At 37.2% G+C, this 17224-nt stretch overlaps 1 protein-coding gene across 1 annotated transcript in view; it reads left to right on the forward strand.

The window, feature by feature from the left end:
• LOC135084041 (transcription factor EB) overlaps positions 1 to 17224 on the forward strand; it is a 143233-nt gene that overhangs the window by 23802 nt on the left and 102207 nt on the right. The window lies entirely within an intron of this gene.

Raw genomic sequence — 17224 nt, forward strand, 5'->3', positions numbered from 1 at the left:
CGAAGCAACAATACATCAAGGATACAATAATGTAGAGTTCTGAAAATTTATTATCCGACAAGAAAATGATGGATTTGTTTGTACCCACTAATGAGGGCTATCGTTTTTATACTTAACAGTTGGCACCCCTGGCGATTGACAGGACCTTACTCTACAGTGGCGCTATCTTGATGAGTGCAAATGCGATAGTCCTCACCACTTTAGCGCTCACCAGTTGGTGCCACTGTCTTCGCTACTAGCAAGTGACAGGACCTTACTCTACAGTGGCGCTAACTGGTGAGCGCTAAAACGATAGCCCTCATTAACGTGATATGGCGAGATATGTCGCACAACATTTACGAGGAATTTTCACATATCACCTGATGGAAGAAAGTAAATGATGAAATTTAAGTGATGATCAGGTCGAAAGAGGAAGCGAGCTTCACTCGGAATCCTCAACCACAGAGGAACCTATTTTTTGTAACTTCATGAACTGCCATGCTTTACATGATTGCCTTTTTCGGACAAAAAGGGAACAAACAGAGTAGGTAGGTACTTTTACTATAAAATAGTTTGAATGCAATTGAAGTGAAACCTACTTTTTAAGAGGAAATTATAACTGAAAAATAAGTTTGGCACATTGACAGTTTTAATAAAGATGACCCACGCTGAACTGTCCCACTAAAATCAATGACAGGGGGGCGCTACCATCGTTCAACTTTATGGTTTCCAACATGGCAAAAATCGGAACCAGCGATCCGGTATTGACGGTGGCGCCCCGCTGTCAATGTCATGGATAGGACAGTTCAGTATTTTGGAACTATACCTATGGGAAATGTGTCAAAATGACAAGGATATTCTCAGAAGATATCTGACGATTGAAAAATCAGCCCTTAGTGACTTTTGGATGTATGAAAATTTTGAACTACTGTTCAGTGTTCAACATGCGTGTAAAGTTCAACACTGAGTTGTCTCACTTGGAAATTGAACCTAGATTACCCAAAACCACTGCATCTTAGGACCATGGAGGTATTTAATAGTAAATGAAAGTGTGAAACAATAAATAAAAGCGACCGGCGCACGCGCAGTCCACTTGACCTGGATCGGCGCGTCCTTTACTCCATGTGCGGCGTGTTTTGCACGTGTGTCTCTGGCAGGGTTGCCACTAGAAGCTTTTAACGTTGTCTTTGGTATTTAGGGTAAAGCCCTTAATTCGAGCATATGAATCTCTGATTATTGTGAGATCTCTGATTCCTCTGGAGGAAGATAGTAAGTTGGTAAATAATACTTGCATAGGAAGAGCAAGAACTTTTTTGTTTAAATGGATCCTTCGTCTCGTTTTAGTGACTTTCTCAGAGTAAACGACTCTTAAAAATGTTGGTTTGTGTTGCATTTTTTAAATTTTCTTACACAGTACACTAGTACTCCTTTTGAATTATAATGATCAATTTTCATTACCTAAGGTTACCATTTTTAGATAAGGTATTGAGACATACATTGACCCGTCGATTAGACCCAGTCCCAATTAAATGAGAATTCCAATTCGACCGGCTGTCTGACTGGTAAGATCCACACGTTTTAGATGTATTCATAGCCACATATCGTATTTTAATAATCAAGGCATGCCAGAAATATTGTGAGCCCAAAACTAATCGGTTGTATTGCGAAAGGCTATGTCCAGCAGTGATCTGCCTGACCTATGACTAAAGCTTTTCTCAAAGTGGGCGATAACGCACCATGAAGGCGCTGCAGGCCTAAAGGGGGGCAGTAAGAGACCAGGAAAAAAAATTGGGCCGTTGTGTAGAAGCTTGAGGTCGATTTTTATTTCTACTAAGAAGACTGTATGTAATAGCCATTGACTGAGCACTCGACTCTCGATTACAAAATGGGGGCGCTAAAAATAATTTATTCTCAAAGTGGGCAGTAAACAAAATAAGTTTTAGATCTCCTGGACTATCCTTATTATGGATGTTTTAAAAGATAAATTATCGTGGCAACCCTATCGATCAGCTATGGAGCATTCGACCTTTCATATGTGTGACATTTCAATGCTGTGGACAACTGCCTTCGAGGGAGGACTGACGCGTTTCGTCACGCCTGTGGCTCTTATACACAATGGAATACATCATCTTAATTGTTGACGTCATTCTAGTAGTTGATTGTAGTTATATTATTTATGTAGAGTGTCACACTAGTGCGAGTTTTTGTCGATCGTTTTGAGAATTAGGCCCTGAAGAGCTAAAAAGGAAACAGCTAGGGACTGGAATTCGCTGCCTGCTGCTGTCTCTCACGAACACTTTAATCCGGGCCTTTTTAAGGCGAGAGTGAATAGGCACATACAGGGCAGATTTTATGTACCATGCTAAACTGCATCTCACGTACGCCCGATTCCCATAATATTCGATCTTCTATCCAAAGATTTCAACTATCTTCAAATCTTAATCTACTGTAAATTGGTGTCCTACCTTTTCTATGCTAGACAAGGCAGGTATTTGACCGCAATCGCACCTGGTGTTAAGTGAGATGCAGTCTAGGATGGTACATATTATCTGCCCTGTAAGTGCCTATTCACTCTCGCCTTGAAAACGCCCGGATTATACCTGCTTTCCAATAATGTATTCAAGAGCCGCAATCGTTTATTAATATGTATAACACCAGGTGCGATTGCGGTCAAATGTATGTTGTGGGACCCTAGGCTGAATGAAAAAAGGATCAAAATGCTATTTAGCACTAAGGAAGCTTACCTACCTACTAACAATTTACCGTCAACCTCCCAAATCTGATGTTTAAACAGTGCATCGTATCTTTTCGACCACTACGCAATTCTTGTATGCGCCCCACCTACGCCAAGTGGGTGTCATATTGTACGAATCCCACTTCTCTCTCGCTCGCAGTCTGCCTGAGTCCTTAACGTCTGTAACGGGAGTTGAAATAGCAATTAATTTTCAGTCTGTTTGCCAACAGTGTCCTCTATTGGACGCGTAGAATCAGGTCACTTCTTCAAACGAATGGAAACGACCGCTGAAGTAATTATTGTTACACGCATATTATAGTCATTAATTGTACGAGTAATGGGCTCTGTTATTGTTTGTATTTTTGTGGTTTAATAACCATCCTTGGTGAATAAACCACTTTTGATTCCTATAAGTAAATGATCCTAAAAGAACACAAACCAGCAGGGCTATAGGATGCACACCGTGATAAAATGTTATCGATGATTTTAGACTACAAATGTATGGGGCTATGGGCTTACTACGTAAAATCGATAAAATGGCGTGATAAACAGTTCTCAAATATTTTAAATTAATCATATTCACAATCTTAGGATCTATCATTATCATGCCTATTGTTGGAAGGCTATCGATCGATATAGATCTAAATATGACACGCCCTTTTGACAATGATGGCTTGAATTATTTCCCGCTATCTGACGAAAGATATTTAATGTAGGTACCTAAAAAATTATAATAATAATTGTAAAGTATTATGGGTATTTGTATAGAGTATGGATTTATTTTTATTTTCTTAGATATTGCAAAGCGAGCATGACAAAATCCACAATGACGAAGTTACAACATTAATGCAACATGATAATACCATTTCATGAGATAATTAACATAAATTTTCCTTTTTTTTTGCAGGTAAGCTCCGTCACTAGGATTACATATCGGAAAGTCAGCTTAGTGGTATGTACTTATTTAAAACTAGTATTATTGTAAACCTTTAAAAAAGAGGCTTAAAGAGGTGTTTTAGCTACTACAAAATATCCTTGTTCTAACCAGAAACCATAGCACTAACCATAGCTTTCGTGTCGCAGTAGCATAGAACAGTTTACCATGTGCTGCTATGGTGTTGAATTAGACTGTAAACAGAACTACATAAGACTGTACAGTTCAGTTTAACGTGCAGTCTTGTAGTTAAGAGTATTGTATCTTCCAATATTATTTTGATCGTAAAAGCTATCCTTGAACCGTTACACTAATACGTAGTAGTAATTAACCGAATATGAATGAAGCCGCCCGGGTTTGGTCCGGATCGATCCGGATCACAATTAATGTCCTCATCTAACCGACATTCTTGGCCTGGGAAAAATTAGTGGAGACAATGAGCGCTTATAAGTTATTAGCTGCCCGATAATAAATGGTAGTTGTTTGACAAATACTTCAGTTTATAGAAAGAGCACTGATAGAATAATTTCTTCTGAAACTTATATCGAATACCTATAATAATACTCATGTTTGTCTCGAGACACTGGGCAGGCGAAGAGACGTGCAAGTCCCATAATGGCTGATAAGGCAACTATTTTTAAATAGGTACTGACATCTGTTTTCAGTTATAGATAGGTTTGATCTAACGCAAGTACACGAGTCTAGAAAATTCTTTAAAAAATGTTTATCTTTAATTATGGCAAATGGGAACTATAGATTAGTTCCCAAATCAGGAACCATGACGACAATCGGAAACTGGTTAAAATGTATAGATTTCACTACAAGACCCAAAATACTACCCTGAAGTAACCCTAAGATTTTTCAGAAAGCGACTACTGGACAAGTATGACGTATTGTGCTATGAAACGAGACAGTTTGCGATGGTAGATGGCGCCACATTTGTCGTGTCTTATGAACAATACGTACGAGTATTTGTTCTTTGCAAAATTACGTCCAACGCTATAGAACGCTTTATTAAGATACATCTTTCACTCTACTTCCAATTGAACCGTTTTGTAATCAGCCTATTTATACTAACTATAAATACAACAGTCGCATATGATTCTGAACCTTGTTCTATTATTGTAGAGCCTATTTTTACTTTGAACGAGATTTGGCAAACGTAATTCTCTCGTACGTCAGCAAACGTCATCGGCTAGAGCGAGGTTTCCACTTTGAGTCATTACGATTGATTCCGATAATGGATATTTTTGAGTTATGGAAATAAACTTAATTATCAATCATACATTTTCCTAGAATATTTAATGGTTGGTTGGCTTGAGAAATGGTTGATAAGAATCTTTGGCAGTTTTGGTTTTATGCCTTAAATTAATTAGAAGTATTTAGTATTTAATTACGTCTTAACCATCCTACTGTTAAAATTTCTAACTCTCCAGTTATTCTATACATGTGTCATAGTCAAAGGTCGATATGCAGTCTCTTCGCGGAATGACTGGTCTATCCTAGGTTTGACCAAGGTCTTCAGGCAAACCCCGAAGTAAATTGTTATTTCGGCCTTTGACTAAGTCAAACCTAGAAGTGCCTAAACGGTTCAGTCAAACGTCGAAACTAAAATAATCTGTTTCGGGCTTTGCCTAGTCAATCCTAGAAACGACTGACAGACTCGGTCAAAAGTAGACGGCAAATAGAAAACCGGCCAAGTGCGAGTCACATTCGCTCACGAAGGGTTCCGTGCGACTCTGTTGTTGTATGGGAGCCCCCCTTAAATATTTATTTTATATTATTTTATGATTTATTTTTAAAATAGATATGCAACTAAATATTATGTGAATATTTCAAGGGTTCACCTGTTTACGTTTTAATATCAAGTAGAAAACTGCAACAAGTCACGTTTGCTGTATGGGAGCCCCCCTTAAATATTTAAGTATTTTATTGAATTATTTATTTTTAAAGTGAATTATTCATGAGATACGAGCCTGGTGACAGACAATATTTCATCATCATCATCATCTCAGCCATAGGACGTCCACTGCTGAACATAGGCTTCCCCCAATGCTGCTGCTTTCCATGCTGCCCGGTTGGTAGCGGCCTGCGTCCAGCGCCTTCCTGCTACCTTTATGATGTCGTCAGTCCACTTTGTGAGTGGACGTCCAACGCTGCATTTTCCGGTACGTGGCCTCCACTCCAGAACCTTGCTGCCCCATCGGCCGTCAGTTCTGCGTACTATGTGCCCTGCCCATTGCCACTTTAGCTTGCTAATTCGTCGGGCTATGTCAGTGACTTTAGTTCGTTTACGGATCTCTTCATTTAGTGATATCATAATAGTAGGGTCTAAACTCTTTATCCTTAATCAAGATCGATCTAGAAACACAGACAAACAACCTCAGTATTGTATAAGTTTAGTTACTCGTACCTTCACCTAAAGAGATAGCTGCGCGTGCGCGTAAAAACCGACCGTCGTAACGCCTATGCAATAAGTTTGAGATCAGAATTAAGTATAGTTTAGTTTAAAGTCTTAATCGAGGTTTGACTAGTCAAACCCCGATTTCATTAAATTGAGTTTTGACCTTTGCCTGACCAAATTAGTTACTCCTAGGTTTGACTAACATTTTTTAGTCAAAGGCCGAAATGTTTGGGCTTTGACTAAGACTTCTAGTCAGACCTGAGGATTGACTAGTCAAACCTAGGAGTGCCGGAACTTCGAGGTTTGACTATAACACATGCACAACCCTATACGCTTTCCATTGTTTATAAAGAAACCCCATCAAAATTTTGGAATTTTGGTTTTGTATGTATTTCATTACTATAATTGACCAGGCTATTCTATAATTTGAATAAAACAAATTTTATTCTAGTTTACACTGGAAATCGACCATTTACACGTATTTTAGCCTATTAATTACCATTGTACCTAACCTGTTTCACTGTACATTGGTCAGCTGTGAGCATATAAATAAACTATCACAAATTAACAAATTACTCAGATTGAGAAATCTCTATTTTCAGTAATCTACGGCTAGCACGAAAAACTTTCGAGTTCGAATCGTTTGCGTATTCGAATCGCCATCAAAAGATTTAGTACGAAAACTGCAACAGTGCCCTTGTGAACGTGACGTAAAGTGAACTTAGTATGAGAAATGGATGTACGAAACTTATTTTGAGAATCAAAATTGTCACGTTATCGTTTAATTCAAAGGTTGCGTTTCGAATTTTATCGAATTTTATAGAATTTGTAAAGGCATGTCGCTTAACTGTGTAGGTTCCTGCGGTAGTGAAGCGATATATCGTGTCACTGATTGACTGACTCACTCATCACGAAATCTCAGAAACTGCAAGTGCTAGGATTCTCAAATTTTGCATGGGGGTAACGTAGGTGCGCACTAAGAACGGATTTTACGAAACTCCACCCCTAAGGGGGTAAAACGGGATCCACGCGTACGAAGTCGCGGACGGCCGCTAGTGCTATACATACATTATAGCAGTGAAAAACCGACGATTGTTGTGTGAATAGGATTCCAATATTAGTAAAGGGAGTTTTTTCAACACCTTCTGCCCCTAGTGGCGTAGAAATATTATTATTATAACGAGAAAATTTAATTATTTCTTTACCTGATTATCTCCGAGTAAAACTTATCGTTGCTTCCCTGTACCTACTTACGGGGTTTCCCTGTAGTTGTACAGTCAGCATCAATTAGTTCGTATCACCCAAAGTATCCAAAAAGTTCGCAACACGTCTTTCTTACAACTGGATTGGTTGTAGGTATTGCCACTTTAGGTGTCTCTATCTATGATACATGTATATTTACTTACAAAAATATTCAAAATTTTACACACATAATAATATAAATACCAGGCATTAGGATAAAAATGCCAAATACCAGCCCTTACTGTAAGTACGGTAAAATTATTTATCTTTCCAGAATACATAAAAACTAAACCGCTTCTCTATTTAATATCCAAATTAATGTATTTACTCAATTAAGTTTTTAAGCTCCTATTTAATTATGTAATTTACATCATTACAAATTGACACTTAGGCTGGGTTGCACCACCCAACTTTGACCGTAACTTCGACGATAACCGGTGCTTTTTGTATGGATTTTGACAGATTTTTGACATAATTTGTCAAAGTTAAAGTGAGATGGTACAACCCAGTCTTAGTAAGCAATAAATAATTTGAATTTGAACTATATGTACAGTCAGCCTGTACTTTAACAAGACATAATATTCGGCATAACAATGTTACTGATATTGAAACTAAAAAGCTTAGGTACATTATGAAATGATGACCAAGCCAACCTACAATGTAGGTATCAGAATAAAATGTGAAGCTTTACCGAAAGATGGCGTTGGGTGAACGTTGACTCGCGATTCGTTTTGATTTATTCCGGATTTACATATTCTTGTATAGTGGATGAGAGTTTGACAGTACTTATTGCGTTTTAAATTTTTGAAGCACTTCTCTCATCCTAACTGGATGTGAACAGTGCGCAGAATAGTGCTACTAAATACTGCAATATCGAAGTGAATAATGTATTGAAGCTCTGTAGAACAGTATAACTTTATTGTAATCTATACTAATATTATAAAGCTGAAGAGTTTGTTTGTTTGTTTGGTTGAACGCGCTAATCTCAGGAACACCCTTTCGGGGGCCCCCACCACTTAAGCACAACTCTGTCGAAGTCGAAAACTTGGGAGAGTCTTAATGGGCAACCAATGAAGCCATTAAAGCAATAAAATCTTTTGTAGGAATTAGGTATTTCCGATTTAAAATCTAATTCTACTGGCCTATTATCACAGGTATTAATTTTTGCTTGAGATTGAAGCGAATAGAGCGTCATAATGACTTTACATAGAAAATATAAGGCTGGGTTGCACCTTCTTACGTTAACTTTAAACAGTCAAAAATCTGTCAAACTCCATACAAAAAGCACCGGTTATCGTTATAGTTACCGTTAAAGTTAGGTGGTGCAATTCAGTTAAAAATTATTTTAACGTCATGTCATATCCGGAGGCTCTACATCGTAAGATTTTGATCCATTGCTTTATTATTTAATATTCAAATATTTATTCAATGACAGATAAAGAAATTGATAAGAAAAGTCTTCTTGCCTCAGAACGCCCACTTATTTTTTATCTGTATCCAAGTGCTTATAAGAAGAAGTCATCCTACTTCCTGCTCACCACTTACTTACTAATTCCTACTAATATTATAAATGCGAAAGTTTGTCTGGATGTTAATATGTTTGTTACTCTTTTACGCAAAAACTACTGAACGGATTATGATGAAACTACAGTATTATTGTTTATAACCCAAAATAACATATTGGGAAATTTATGACGATCTGTGACAAACTAAATTTCACGCGGGTGAAGCAAGAGCTAGTATTTAAATACAATCTAGTTGCCATGTTGGGTACGTGACAGCTGGAAGTCGTATTGATATTTTATATTCAGTAATTGCCACTTGACTGCGAGCTGTGAAAACATACTTGTGGTCATTTAAGCAAATAATAATGTCTCCATTATTTATTTGTCTTGTTAGGTACATCGTTTGCGTTTATTTTTTTTATTTTTTTATTTTATTTATTCATGAATAGAACGGTAGTACCAATTACACTATTCAAACAAGACGTAACAAAGCTCAGAATAACATTTAAGTACTTATAAACAATTTAACTTAACTTAATTTAGGAAAAGTACATAAATCAGATGCGATTATTTTCACAGTAACCCAAGCATTCTGCTAGTAACGTACTCCACCCCTCTGCAAATACGTCACATTTTGGGTTTTGGTTTATACTGTCTGGGGCGAACGAACGTGGTATCAGACTCTATGAGATGGCTACAGTGTCTGACATTGCTTTAGAACATCAAAGCTTGGAATGATGACATTTCAGTCATCGGACAGTCGGCATGATTCAAGCCTGAAAAGGACCTAACCTAAGTGAGAAGGTTCATCGTCATTTCAGCCATAGGACGTCCACTGCTGAACATAGGTCTCCCCCAATGATTTCCATGTTGATCGGTTGGTAGCGGCCTGCGTCCAGCGCCTTCCTGGTACCTTTATGATGTCGTCGGTCCACCTTGTGGGTGGAGTGAGAAGGTTAATAGTTAGCAATATGAGTAACAATGTCGCCTATTTGGTAGTTGAAAAGTGTCTCTTTAAAGTGTGGTAAAGATATTTTATTTTAAGGTAGGGGTTGATGAAAAACAAGGTTATTGTCGATTTTCCATAAAATCGATACGTCACGAAACAAAGCATGTGTAAAGACGTCCACTGCTGGACAAAGGCCTCGCTCGGGACCAAGGATTTCCACAAAGACCGGTCCTGCGCCGCTCGCATCCAGGCACCTCCCGCGACTCTCACCAGATCGTCGGTCCACCTAATGGGAGGCCTGCCCACGCTACGTCTTTCGGCTCATGGTCGCCACTCGTCTTCGTTACTTTCAATATAAGAAATTTAAAAAAAAATATGGCGAATCAACTTTGTCAGTTTCTATTCTCTCGTACCTATATTTTCGCTCATCGACATTTTCTAGTGTAAAGCGTATATTTTCGCTCGTGTAATCCAGCATGCACAACATCTGTCGGATCCATCTGCTCATCCTTGATCACGTGTATGTTTGTTTGTTCGTCTGTAAACACTACAATTACTACGGTTCTCTTCGCCACGTGTGCTGCATGCTACTTTACTGAAGTACGTAGTACTCCTAGTTCTTAGAGATACTTTGTAACGAAAATTATACTTAAGTAAGTACTTAGTAGAGCTTCGGGCTATTTTATAAACTTAGATCATTTTTAACCTAGTGTCGTCCACTGCTGGACAAAGTCTTCCCCCAACGATTTCAGGTATTTCCCGTGACCTTCACCAGAATCGTCAGCCCAACAAGTGGAAGGCCTACTTACGCCAGGATATCTAACGTAGATAAACATAAATACTGTTCTCATGACACTTAGGCTGGGTTGCATCATCTTACTTTGACTTTAACAATGTAAAAAATCTGTCAAACTCCATACAAAACACAGTGGTTAATATTATGTTAAAGTTAGGTGGTGCAACTCAGCCTTAGAAAAATTATAATACGTCAACCCTGACCTGTGATCTGTCAAAATACTTCAAACTTTAGAAACCATCCCTCTTGTGCTATATCTAAGTGAGATATAGCTAAAGCCAAATATTAAATGTTAGAAAATACTGTTGTCTTGGTAGAATAATCAAAATTGTTTAGCTCATCTCATAAGAGGCGTCTGACACTGACTCATGCGCACGTGTGTTGATGAGGATGTCCTAGACATAAAGAATTTAAGACCAGTCGCAAAAATTATGATTTCCTGAATCTATTCATAAATACTAATACCCGAAGTCAGTAGAGACTCAGAAACAAACATTAAATGCATATTGTAACAGTTTTGGTTATATTTTTTACTGCCTAGATTTTTCAAAAGGCAATAGAAATAGAAGGTAATAGGTACATTGATTTAAAATTCTACTTGTAAAATGATCTATGTTTTTTCTATTTCTCATTGATAACATGCGATTCTAACTCTTAATAACACTGCACCAAATAAGGCAATTTTTTCCTAAAATAAGAGAGCCTAAACTAAAATGAGCCTGCATGAAAGAGGGAATTTACAATTTAGTAATAACATTTACGCGTTCTAATCTTTTGTCACTGTTAGCTTAAACAATTTAAATGTAAATAAGACACTTTAGGTGTATCGTACGAGTATACTACGTTTAAAAAGAACGTAGTTTCATAGATACAAAGTAGTAGGTATTCTTTCAATGTATTGCGTATTTATTTACGTTTACCTGCGGTACGTCACATCTGACGCACCAAGGAACGCCCTAAAACCGTCGTATTTTTAGGGTTTACGCGGGGACCTTGCTCATCACGGCTAAGATGTAAATCTTCGTGAATTTAAGCCGTAATTTTAGCAACCCTAACCGTCTGGCCGTCTGGCCAGTCTCGGTTTCAATTAGGTTTTCTATTTTAGAATACACGCTGGTAGAAGTACGAATACCCGGCGCGCGCGCACCCGCGAGTATCTCTCACGATTTGACTGCATTTTAAATGTGGAAAATTGTGCAGTAAACAATAAACGGTCGCAAAATGGCGGATGACATTAGGCTGTCAAAATTGGCGCGCGAAAGTTGACGCCGCGAGTGCTTGATCAAGGAGTTTTTTGTGCAGTGTTTTGTTTTGGTGCGGTGCTGTGTTTGTATTGGCTGTGTGTATTGTTTGCCAAGGATGTGCAGTTGGAAATAACGGAGCGTTGAAAGTAGACAGAAATTCGGTGAGCCGTTAGACAGTTGTCGGAAAAATACATTGCGCAAATTACATTATACGGGAACTGAGTAATTAGTGATAATTATTCGGTGACTCGTGCAACTATTAAAAGAAGTGATATCGAATTAGTTCAGTTTTAAAACCACTGCAATGGTTTATTTTTTAATTAAGAATAATTTAAGGGAATTACCTATTAAAACAGATTAAAATGGAATTTAATGTTTGGGTAACGTCAAATCATATGATAAACAAAATTCTGTGTCTTATATTCTAAAAATATATTTATTACGAGTAAGAGCTCTTATCAGTGATAGTGATATGACAACTGAAACCTTTCGTAATCTGATCAGCTTCAGTTCTCGTGTTTTTGATAAAATGAGATTGTTTACTCTGCAGACTGTAGATAACATGAAATTTTACTGAAATATGGCTTCTTATTGTTCTGTACTACAAAAGATATGTTGAAGACCATACTTAAATAACAAGGATTTGTCAGATAACTCCTCGATATAAGGAGTGAAGAACCAATATACATCAGCAATCTTGCTATCTAATAAGGTCAACTAACATTGACTAATTCAAAATTAAAAAAAAAAAAAAATTCTTTATTTCTTTATAATTGACCTAGAATTGACTCTACCCTTAATGATGAGCAATTTATCTTTGACAGCGAAGAGAAATAAAATCTAACGAAATAAAAAACCCAATCTGGACATCACTGAGAGATAACACAGAATACCTAATTCCTACGTTAAGTAAGGCTGAGATGCACCACCTAACTTTTACCGTAACTACTTATAACGATAACCGGTGTTTTTTGACAGACTTTTGACGTTTGTTAAGTTAATTCATTGCTTATCCCTATTGCATTTTATGGTGTAATGATGGTTGCACCATCTTACTTTAGATAAGACAAACGATAAATGTCTGTCAAACTCCATACAAAATACACCGGTTATTGTTATAGTTACGGTTAAAGTAAGATTGTACAACTTTTGGTGTAAACTACACATCTTTATGTGTGAGGTACCTACGTACATACCAGGCTACAAATTAACCAGGAAAAATTCTTGATGCAAATTGAACAGACAATATTATGCAAAAAATTCCACATGACTCATAACATAAAATATACAAAGTTACGAAAACTCCTGAAACATATTTACAGTCTGGACTGTATCATATTGTTTACCGCATCGATCCATCCAATCGTTGTATATGTGTATTGTGTATTGTATATTGGTATACACGCATCATTTTTAAACTTTTCGGCTGAGTTGCACCACCTAACTTTGACCGTAATTATAACGATAACCGGTGTTTTTTGTATGGAGTTTGACAGATTTTTGACGTTTGTTACCGTCAAAGTAAGATGGTGCAACCCAGCCTTAATAGCATGGTAATATTGTTCAGACAACTATCATTAAGTCAAATGTTATGGCATCTTAAGACGCTGTATTAAGGGCGATTTTACAACCAAATTGTCATAGCCCAATGTACTGGCCGCTAGTTATTCCATTTTCTATTTACTATGTGACAAAAAACAGTCAAATCCAAATAGGGGTGATCAAATATAGTTTTTTTGTGTACAACGAACGATGAAGTCGAACCTCAGCTTCGAACTCCTATGATTAAGTTTGTTGCGGGTCCAATGAAAGTTCAGCTTTCCCCGGGACAAACTTAACCTTCACTGGTTGGGTTTTATTAGCGATCAAGCTGTAGATCCTGGCTACACGGGAGTTGCAGCGGTGGGAACGAGAGGTGGGAATAGTCCCAGATGGGGCGAACATCGGATCGAAAAAAAGCTCCCCATACTAATTGATTTCAGTTATAAAATACGATCAAATTAAATTATGACTGATCAATAAACATTAATAAACAAATTGTCAAAGTAATAAGTGAAAATCACGTTTTCAGACACATTACAAAAATTCCTCACGTTTCTTTCAGCATTCCGTTGTAATTACACTATGTCTTGGCATGATCTTTATTTACAATTTTATCTACGAAAAACACGCGCTCAAATCTTACGGGCTTAATATGTATTTATTTTATTTTCACTTGTGATTACGAGTTTCCACGTGGCAACTAGTATTTTGTTTGTCTTTAAATTGAAGAATTAGTAGAGCTTTTACATGAGCCTATTGGATCTAAGTGTAGTTAATTTTTGTTTAATTAAATTAAGATTTATTTAACTCTATCAGATCAGCTCTATGGAATGACGGGCGTTCATTAAAATGATGCGTATTGGGGAGGCCTGTGTTAAGCTATGAATTACTATAGGCTGATATGATAACGATTATGATGATGATTTGCTCTATCATTGGCCGCCAGAGGGACTCGAATCATCGCAGTATTTTTGTTCTGTATGTGAATCAAGACCATTTAGTACAGTAGATAAACGTAAGGCATAAACGTATTTGGAAAGATGACATAGCTGATATGCTTCAAGTCACTCTTCAGGTAGTATTTCAATCTATTATGGATAGAGTTAAGACTTAGATACACTGGGATCTATACTGTTTACTGAAACCTCAGAAAAAAAATGCAGTTAAGTATCAGTAATCATGCCTTTTTTGTCACTTTTGTTCGGTATGTCATTGTACCCTCATCATGAGCAAATAATTAATTCATACCTTCTTATCTGCACTTTTTGACCTTGTAGTTATTTTTTGTATTCCTTTATTTACTTCGCTAAAAGTAACACCTGTAAAGAGCAGGGCTTATTTATTCTAAAATTATAGGCGCTGATGAATTTCACAATTTTTATTGACGACTTTCAAGTAATAGCACATTACACGTTTGTTGCAGACACACAAGCCCGGAAGCTACAGAAGATGCATCTGCAAATCCTATAAGCTGAATGCTTACTGCATTTATTGGTTTGACACATCGCGGGATGTTAATGGTATTCATCTGTGAAAGATTTTTAACAAATTCAAGCCACATTTGACGAATATTGTCTGGAGGAGTGGCGTCCCAGTCCGAATCAGAAGCCCATAGCAGTTGCATAATTACCTTTGCATGAACAATCATCGGTCCTATCAGTCCCAAAGGGTCGTAAAATTTGCTGATATAACTTAATATTTCGCGTTTTGTATCATGTAAGCTTTGGTAAGGCTCCGGACATGAGCTTGCAAACACATCCTCTCCAGTATCGAAATTAATACCTAAAACTTTGATGTAATCTCCTTGCAGATCAGGCTTTACAGGCTGATGCTTGTCTTTAGGTACCTTTTCTAGTATTGAGCTACAGTTGGAGGCCCACTTGTGAACCTGGAATCCTCCCAGGGCGAGAAGATCTATAATTTCCTCCTGCATTTTCAACAATTCAGTTTCAGTGTTAGTGGTTGGGAGCATATCATCTACGAAGGTATTGTTCTTAAGTATTGATGATGCACGTGGATATAAATCCTTATATTTATCAGCAAGATCTATGAGACAACGCGTAGCCAGGTACGAGGATGACTTGAGACCATAGGTAACGGTGTTTAACTGTATACATTTAATGTGGTCGTCTCGTGACTCACGCCAAAGTATGTTTTGCAAAGATCGTTGCTTGGGATCTATTTCAATGCATCTAAACATTTTTGTAATATCGCATATAAAATACAACTTTTCTAATCTGAAAGCTAGTAAAATTTCAAACAAATCACTCTGAACTACAGGACCGTTGAGCAACATGTTATTGAGTGACACCTTCTTTTCAGTTAGCATGGAACCATCAAATACTACACGAAGTTTTGTGGTACAACTATCCAAATTAATGACAGCATGGTGAGGGAGAAAATAAACAGGATCCCTGGACAAGTCATAACTGCTTATATCTACATAAGAACCATGTGACAAATCAACATATTGGTCTATAAACTTTTTGTACTCACAAAAGAGAACTTCATCTCTGTGTATAGCCTGACCAGGAACATAAAAACCCTGGCACAGAGGCGCTTCAATTGCATTTGATAGTGCAACACTGAGTACAGTCGTACATGTGTTAAATTAATAGGCTAAATTTATGTATCAGGATTCAGGATTACGGGCTAATTTGATATTTTCATAAATTAACGAAAAATATTATTAAAGATAACCTGGTTTAAATAAATTAAATGAAACCATCAATCGAGCTAGTAGGATTTATTTTATTATTCATCAATAATCAAATTCAGAACATGAATATTCAACTGCAATGTCTGCTCATGAACGCTTCAAACTCGGTACTTCTTTCCCAATTCCATAAAATTCAAAACTTAGAAAGTGACAAAAAACTTTAAAATAGGTAGTTGAAACAGACTACAGCTAATTTTCATAGTGGACTGTACCATACGATAAACATGTCAGTCAATTTGACAACCTTTGTCGGAAACATTATTCAATGAAAATATTGTCCGAACCCTTAGTATTTCTCTTCGACAAATACATTAACACATCGTGAACCACTTTTCTTTCACGACTATAAAAATATTTTAGCAATTTAATTCACGAAATCAATTGCACACATTTAAAATAAAGTTTGTTTACACTTTGACAACAATAGACTGACATGCAAGGTGACATGTCAATGAAGTTTTCAGTTACTGTTGCCATTAAAAGAAATTAGTACCATTAGTTTTCCGCAACATGGCGAGGGTTTTTATGTTCCTGGTCAGGCTATAATTTCTTTTCCAGATTCAGAAATCTATTGAGCGCTAAATGAAACGATTGTCCTAATTCAGAGTTAACTTGCTCTAGTGGCACCTTAATGGGCATTGTGACTTGATACTTATGGTTCTCAAGCTTTGTTGTTTCCCTAAAAAGATTTTCACAATAATCATGCTCTGGTAATTGTTCTGGGAAGATCTCCGGTACCTTCTCAGAGTCCCAGAAAGCATTCAGTTGATTACTAATTGAATTGTCGCATTCTCTACAAAATAAAGATATCACCTGGTTTTGTTTTTGATTTACAATTGAGTTACTGCTGCCTGCGACGATATACCCGAAGGCGGTGCTCACAATAGAAGGTTGCTCGGGGCTGACCGATGTAGAAGTTGCAGGTACTTGTCCTGTGACAGAAGTCTCTGGCTCAGATGCTAGCAGGGCCTGGAAAAAAATGTCAGCTCCAAGTAACACATGCACATCACCAGGCGTGCTAAAGTTTTCGTCGGCAAGTTTACAATTGGGTGGAAATTTAAAGGACGACAAATCAATTTTAGTATGTGGCAATTTGGTCGTAATAGCTTTGACAATGTGACAGTTTACATTTACTTTGAATGGATAAACTGTAGAATGCACATCTACATTAACAGT

This window comes from Ostrinia nubilalis, chromosome 25 (genome assembly GCF_963855985.1).
Source record: "Ostrinia nubilalis chromosome 25, ilOstNubi1.1, whole genome shotgun sequence".
Taxonomy (NCBI): domain Eukaryota; kingdom Metazoa; phylum Arthropoda; class Insecta; order Lepidoptera; family Crambidae; genus Ostrinia; species Ostrinia nubilalis.